Raw genomic sequence first — 6978 nt, 5'->3', positions numbered from 1 at the left:
TTAAGAGCATGTGTTGACAGTGCGCCGTATGTCAGGCCACGTGCTGCTTTATGTTACCGGGAAGGAACTGTACAGGGCTTGTATATGAATTTTAAATGAATTGTTAACACGTTTTATGAATCTGGTAAAGGAGTGCTGATGGGGGAGAGCGCACATGTCTGTTGGGCAAGATGGAGTAAATAAATCATGGCTTTCACAAGATAAAACTTTATGGAGCAGCAATAAACAACAGAAATACTTCTAGCAGCATTTAAAGCCATGTAAAAGGAAGCTCGGAGGGCTGGCTGCCCCGCAGGACATGCTCACAACAGCTTATGGGGGATGGATGGGAGAGAAGCTCCTTTCCTGGAGGAGGGAGGGCCAGAGCTGTCAACCTAGGACCTGCTGAGCTGTTGTTGTTCAGGGTCTTTGGTCCATGACACCTTCCAGCACCTGCAGGTGCTGCTTGCAGCAGCCATGACATTTTGGTGCCTTTGACATCGTCCCGCTCGTGCTCTGCCTTCCTCCACCATAAATTCCTCTGCTCTTTTGTACCGAGAAGCATCCTGGACCATGGGAGGGATCTGGTGTGTCTGCCCCATCCCTCCCATCGGGATTCATGCTCCTGGCAACTATGTGGGAAGTTGTTTTCTAGGGGCATCGGGGAACACTAAGCCAAAGCTCAGCCGAAAAATGGGGGGAAAAAAAAACACGTTTATATCATTGCTTCTTGAAGTTCCTCATGAAAATGCACTGCCTGGAATGTGTCACAGCCTGCTGGCCAGCCTGGTGAGGTGGCCTCAGCAGGTCCTCTGGGAGGAGGGTCCACCCTGGGCTGGGCAGGCAGGAACTGGGCTGCACATTGTGCAGAAGGTGCTGGTGACTGACATATCGTTACTCGTGAGGGATCCAGAGGAGAAAATTGGCTGAACTGAAATTTACCAGAGGTTTCCAATATATCACCCGAGTGGTGTGGACACATCTCCTACCACAAGGAAACAAAACTCCTTTTCTAAAAGTATTTACCAAGTTTTAACATGCACCTGCACAGAAGCTGAACTCTAAAAAGAGCTTTTGCAGCTATTTTCACAAATTAATTTAATGCCAAATCCTCTTAGACATCACAGACTATCATAATGCAAAGAAAGCAACCAAATAATTTATCTGAAAAAAAGTAGCTCTGCATAATTGACATTAATTTTATAGATATACTATAGAGATTTTCCTGAAGAAAATAGTAAAGTGATCAATTTGACTGCTCGCAAGATTACCAAATCCTATTTACACCTCAGGTTCTTCACAGTGTCTCTGCCAGACATTGATTGATGCTGCTAGAAAGTCCCTTTGCCTGCCTTTCCCTGCCCTGTCACAGTGGTTTTTCATATTCGCTTTTGTCTAAGACCATTGCTAGTTATTTTTGAAATACACCAGCTATTTTATAAGGGCAATTTATTTGTTCTCTGTTTGCATTTATTTCCCCAACATTTAGAGAAGAAATAATTGTGAACAGTGGAGGTGATATTTTAGGACTACCTGAAGGTCTTTCCCTTGGTTTTGGGGCTCTTCGAGTTTGTCTAGGACCGAGAACCTGTGGGTCTCTTGGAAGTGCCTCAGCTGCTGTCCTGCCTTCCTGTACAATGAGCTGCTCAGACTGGCGCTTAGAGCCAAGCCTGGGGCTTAGAGCCAAGCCTGGGGCTTAGAGCCTTGCCTTCTCCCAGCTCAGCTGCTTCCTTCACTGCTCATCTCTCGGGGACCTCCTGCTCCCACCAACGATGCTCTTCATGTCCTGGGGCAAGTCCGGGAGGTTTCCCTGGGTCAGGCAGCAGCTTGAGATCCAGACGTGGCTTCAAACAGAGCCACTGCCCTGGACAAAGCTGCAGGAGGATCTGCAAGGCAAAAGGGCAACTCAGGATCTGGAGATTTTTCTCAGTAATGGGACTAATTTCTGTCACTGTGATCCTTGGGCAGCAAGAGTCAAAACTTGCACCAGAGCATCTGCTGTCATTCTTCTGAAGAACAGTTTGGAGCAGCATTTTGAAGGGTCTACACAGCACCTCCAGGGATGACAGAGTCTTAATACCGGCATGATAGCCTAGTGCTATTTTGAGAATAATTTAATTTGATCATCCAGCTCATCAGCTTTTACTAGTGGGAGTCAAGCCCCATGTGACCCATGCAAGGATATCTTCACTTTGCCAGCCTGGCTTGGTAGGCCTGCTCTTTTGAAAAACCTAAATGCAAATACAGCTACAGTGAGGAGCTTCAAGTTAAGATAGTGCCATGAGAAAGCACAGATCTCCTTAATCAGGGGATTACTATTCAGAGGATTTTTTTCCCCAACTTGAGTCAAAGTGCAAATGATACTTATCTAAACTTACCCAAATGGCTTTTAGTTCAAAATCTTATGTAAACAGGCTTTAATAAAATGAGAAATTTGATCCTGCTTTACCCAGCACTGTCAGATTTGGCATGAAATAGTTCACTATATTTGTAGGTATATCCTTTAGCACAATGAAATCAAGAGGCGTTTTCACTGAACAAAATGGGACTGATTTTGGTCTCCCATATGTGAAATTCAGATTCTCAGGCTTTTGATTTCAGTTTGATTTTGCTCCAGAACAACATTCTGACCCCTGATTTCTTCCCTGTCTGTAGATAGTGGAATAATCACAATTTGTTAAAACTAAGATACCAGAGAAGCACCGAGTTGGCTTACATAAGAGCCACAGGCAGTGGGAGGTTTCTGGTCACAGGGGAAGTTGGTACTTTGGACAGACTCAGGTTTCATTTGCCCCCATTGAGAACGAGGAAAAGGCAAGAAGATTTTCCAGCAACCCTGAAGTTTCTGAGTTCCCAGAAAACTCCCCTTAAACCTCAGGCTTATGGATATACCCGTAGAAGATGACAGCTGAATTATTAAAAGGAAAGAAAAAAAAAAAGCAGAATAGTAAATTAAAAAAAAAAAAAAAAGTCACTTTCCTGATTGATCCCTTTGGGTTCAGTGGAACAAAACATACTGTGACTGGATCCCAACAGATCTGCTCCTTGGTGTCATCATACAGCCCTCAGCTGATCACATCTCAGCTGATGTTGCAGCTCGGGGAGGGCGTAGCAGAGATCCAAGATAAGTAACTTTATTTATATACGACAGAACCCCCGTGGGCACATTTTAAAGCATCTTGATATAGAAATAAAACAGGAAGATGCAAAAAAAGGGGTGAAATTATTCAGGATATACAATGGAGGAATTTTATTACCAAACTGACTACGTTATAAATCAAGAGCTCTGTAAATGCAATAAAACAATTGTTTAGTCTGCATGATTCATACCACAAACCTCAGTATTCCGTGTTTTGATCTTATTGCAGCAATAAACTGTCTAGACAGCAATTAACAAACTGTTTTTTCTTCAGATGTTTGGAGTGCCTTTGCTGCCTGATCGGCACTCAGAAATACAGGGCTTTTTCTTCTATTCCTATTAATTATCAGGCTGATCAAGAAGCATGGTTAGCCATTCTCTGTAATTGTACAACATCTCTCTTTAAGTGAATTGCTATAGGAAAAATACCAATAATATTGTTTTTCATTAGTACTAAGTAGCTAAGATAAAGATTTATTTTACCATGGTGCTCTGGAATGAGCTTTAGAAGTATAATTTATACTGAGAAATAATATAACATTTTAGGCCCTGCTTCAACGAACTGCTTTAATGTGTGCTCGACTTCAAGGATATGAGTAATCCCAGGAGAACACACGCATTCACATTTCGATATGTAGCAGAATTATGTCCAAATAACCGATCTATGGGGTGTGATTGTCCCCCTGCAGGACACCCCACTTTTTCCATGGCAAGCGGGGCAGTAATTTTGCTCCTTAGTCTTATGTTTAACTATCGCCAACAGGAGGTGAAGGGTTCCTAAAGCCTGGGATGGTTTCTGGGGGATTAAAAAGAGAAAATGGAGAAAGCCCTGCAGAAAAAGATGAAAGACATCTTCTTTACTTATTATATATACTGCACACATTATACACATACATATATATATGCCAGAATGAAGCCTTATAAAAAATGATGGTACAGTGGCACAGTAGTTTACAAAAAGGGGTATGACCATCTTTTCCATGGTGGCCTGTGCTGGGACCACTTGTTTTTCAGGAGTGACTGAGGGTGCAGAAAAACACATGTGTCAGCCAAAGCAAACGGTATCGTGCGGCTGTGCCCTGGGGTGTAGCGTGTTTGTTCGGAAAAGGCACCGAGTTGTTACATGTGTGTGTGCCTGTAGTTACGCTCATGGACAGGAAAAGTAACAGAAAGGAAGAAAATGAAAAAAAAAAGAAAGAAAAAAGGTGAATGTCCCTGTGCTGCTGGACAGCTCCCGTGAGCCCCCACCGTGCACACGTTGGGGGGACCCGCAGCTGCCAGCTCCGGCTGTAAGTCAAGTAAAAACTGCCAATATGCAATAGCTCAGAAGCAAAATCATTAAATTAAATCTGAAGCGTCTTTTCAGAACTTATTTGCAAAGTATTCCTTCCTTTTTCTTTTTAAAAATGTTTTTTATTATTATTTTAAACATGCATTTTTTTTTAGTCCCTATTGTGGTCGTAGAAGGAAGAAAACTACAGGAAAAAATAATGATATCTTCTCAAATTATCATTAAAAACCAAAAAGTGGCATTTTAGCTGAAAGGGAACTTTTCAGCTAAGCTCGCTGTGTTTCACAGCTCTTATTCAAAGTGCTTCTAGATGGTTCTGCAGAGAACTGGAGTTCTGGGTGCTGTTCTATCCCTGAGAGGCAAAATAGTTGCCTCTGCACACTATTCATAAAAACACATATTTATAAAACACACTGTAAAACACTATTTATAAAACACACTATTTATAAAAATACTCTTATTTTCTTTTTTTCTGTTTCTCCCTTAAATAAACTCATTCTCTTGGGAAGATGGAAAGAGGAGTTTGCATTCATTCCACCATCCTCTCTCTCATGTTTGGGTGCCAAGCGGGTATAACAGAACCGCCCATGAGACAGACCTGCAGCTTGGATAGAGTTTCCCTAGAGAAAAACCTTGGTCTTTGGGAACGGAGGAGAACACCCGTGGGAAGAACCGCAAGGACTTTTCAAGCGGTTAGTAGGACACACGTCCAGACAGATCCACCCCGAGCGTGCCAACCTTGACCGTGGCCCTTTGGATCAACCCCAGTCTGCCTGCACACACAAAATGCTTTTAAGAGTTTCTTATCTGAAGGAAAATGGGGGCTGGTGACATCCTGGCCTTGTCTGGCCACCAGGACAGGGCCTGGCAAGCGAGGAAAGCTGCAGGAGCGACCAGCTGGGGTGGCAGTTTTCCCCTTCGGTTCGGATGAGATAGTTTTGCTGTATCCCCACTAACACCCTTTCAAACTGTAAATCCTCTTCGGCCACCCATAGGATTTTACCTCCTCTGAACCCACTCACCAGACTGGACATCTGCAAGATGCACCAGGTCGCACTAGTGCACTCAGAATGGGCTTCAAAAGGCAATTTAGCAGAGCCCAACACAAAGGTAAAACCGTGTTTCAGCGAAGACAAACAAACAAAAACTCCTTGGCTCCTTTAGTTATTTTTAAGATGCTGTAGCACTACAGGGCAGCTTTCACAAGAGAGATGCTAATTCCTCTCTCTTCATCCTCCCCCTCTTCCCCAACACACACTGGCCATAAGCCTCTGCCAAAAATATGCAGCTGCTGAAAGAGTTTTTGCTTTTTTTATTTTGTTTTATTTTGTTTGTTTGTTTTTAATCATTTCATTGATTCACGCTCTTTCAAATACCACATATAAGTCACGATACTGGTCTTGCTACCTAGGAAATCTTCAGAAATGCTTTCCTTGGAAAAATTACTAGGACCACATCAGTTGCTTAAAACAGAAACAACACATCCCGCAAAGCTCACCTGCTTGTAGTTTTATTCCAGACCCTAAATTCAGACTGTTTTCTTCTGAAACATCCTAACTTTCTCAAGGCTGAGCCCAATTTCCCTGAAAAGCCACAGTCTGGTAGAAGAATTCGCTCTCCCTGGGAGTTCTGCAGCAAAATCAAGCAAAACCAGTTTCACATGGCTTTGATTCTAAAAAGAAAGATCAGCTGATGCTCATTTATTTCAGGTGAATTTCAGATTGAGAATGAGCTTTCTTTAAAACTCAGTGGGGATTTATATGGTTAAAACCCCGAACTCCTCAAACCCTGGCAAAATAATCCAATGAATGCTATTAATCTTACAAAACCAAGTTTTTACACAGCTCTGGATATAGCCTCGTAGGAAGGCAAAACAACAGCAAAACCCCAACAAAGCCAAATCCCACGGAAGCATTTCAATATTCCACATAGATTTTGTTACATTTTCCTTAGGTTCAGGCAGCCAAACAGTGAATCTAATTAACTGGACACAGGAGGGCCCTTATGAATGGAATGTAACATAACCATACAAAGTAATCTCGTTACATTGTAACAAGAGGTTAAATACCACTTCCTGCTATGTAGTAGCTGTTAAGTATAGTATTGATGAAAAATATGCTAATAACGCCCCTGAAAAGAATGGCTTAGTTCTTGTTAGCTAATCTCTGCAAGCTGTTTGGTAAGCGGCTTTTGTATTATGGTTATATCACATGCACATCAAGCACAACTGCTCTGCTCTGTCTATCACCGCGTTTTAAACGCCGCGATTGTTTTTTTCATTGTTTTTTTCCCCCTGTAGGGCAGATTTACATATATATACATACAAATATCCGTGCACACACAAATGGGCAGCGGTTTGATGTGCTCCCCAGCACCCTCCCGACCCCCCTTCTCTCTCCTCCTCCGGCATCTCCGACCGAGGGGATATTGCGGGACACGGTGCTGCCAACTGCATCCACGCTAAGGACACGAGGGACACGACAAAGTTTGCGAGAAGGGGAAATGATGGCTATGCTGAAAAGGCATAAAGTTGCAAATAGGGCCACACTAGGGCTTTTTTTTTCTTTCT

This window comes from Tinamus guttatus, unplaced genomic scaffold, assembly GCF_059628265.1.
Source record: "Tinamus guttatus ecotype Peru unplaced genomic scaffold, ASM5962826v1 Tinamus_guttatus_pri_ptg000027l, whole genome shotgun sequence".
In the NCBI taxonomy this organism is placed as follows: Eukaryota; Metazoa; Chordata; class Aves; order Tinamiformes; family Tinamidae; genus Tinamus; species Tinamus guttatus.
The sequence above is the reverse complement of the archived record's forward strand: the minus strand, read 5'-3'. Positions refer to the sequence as shown.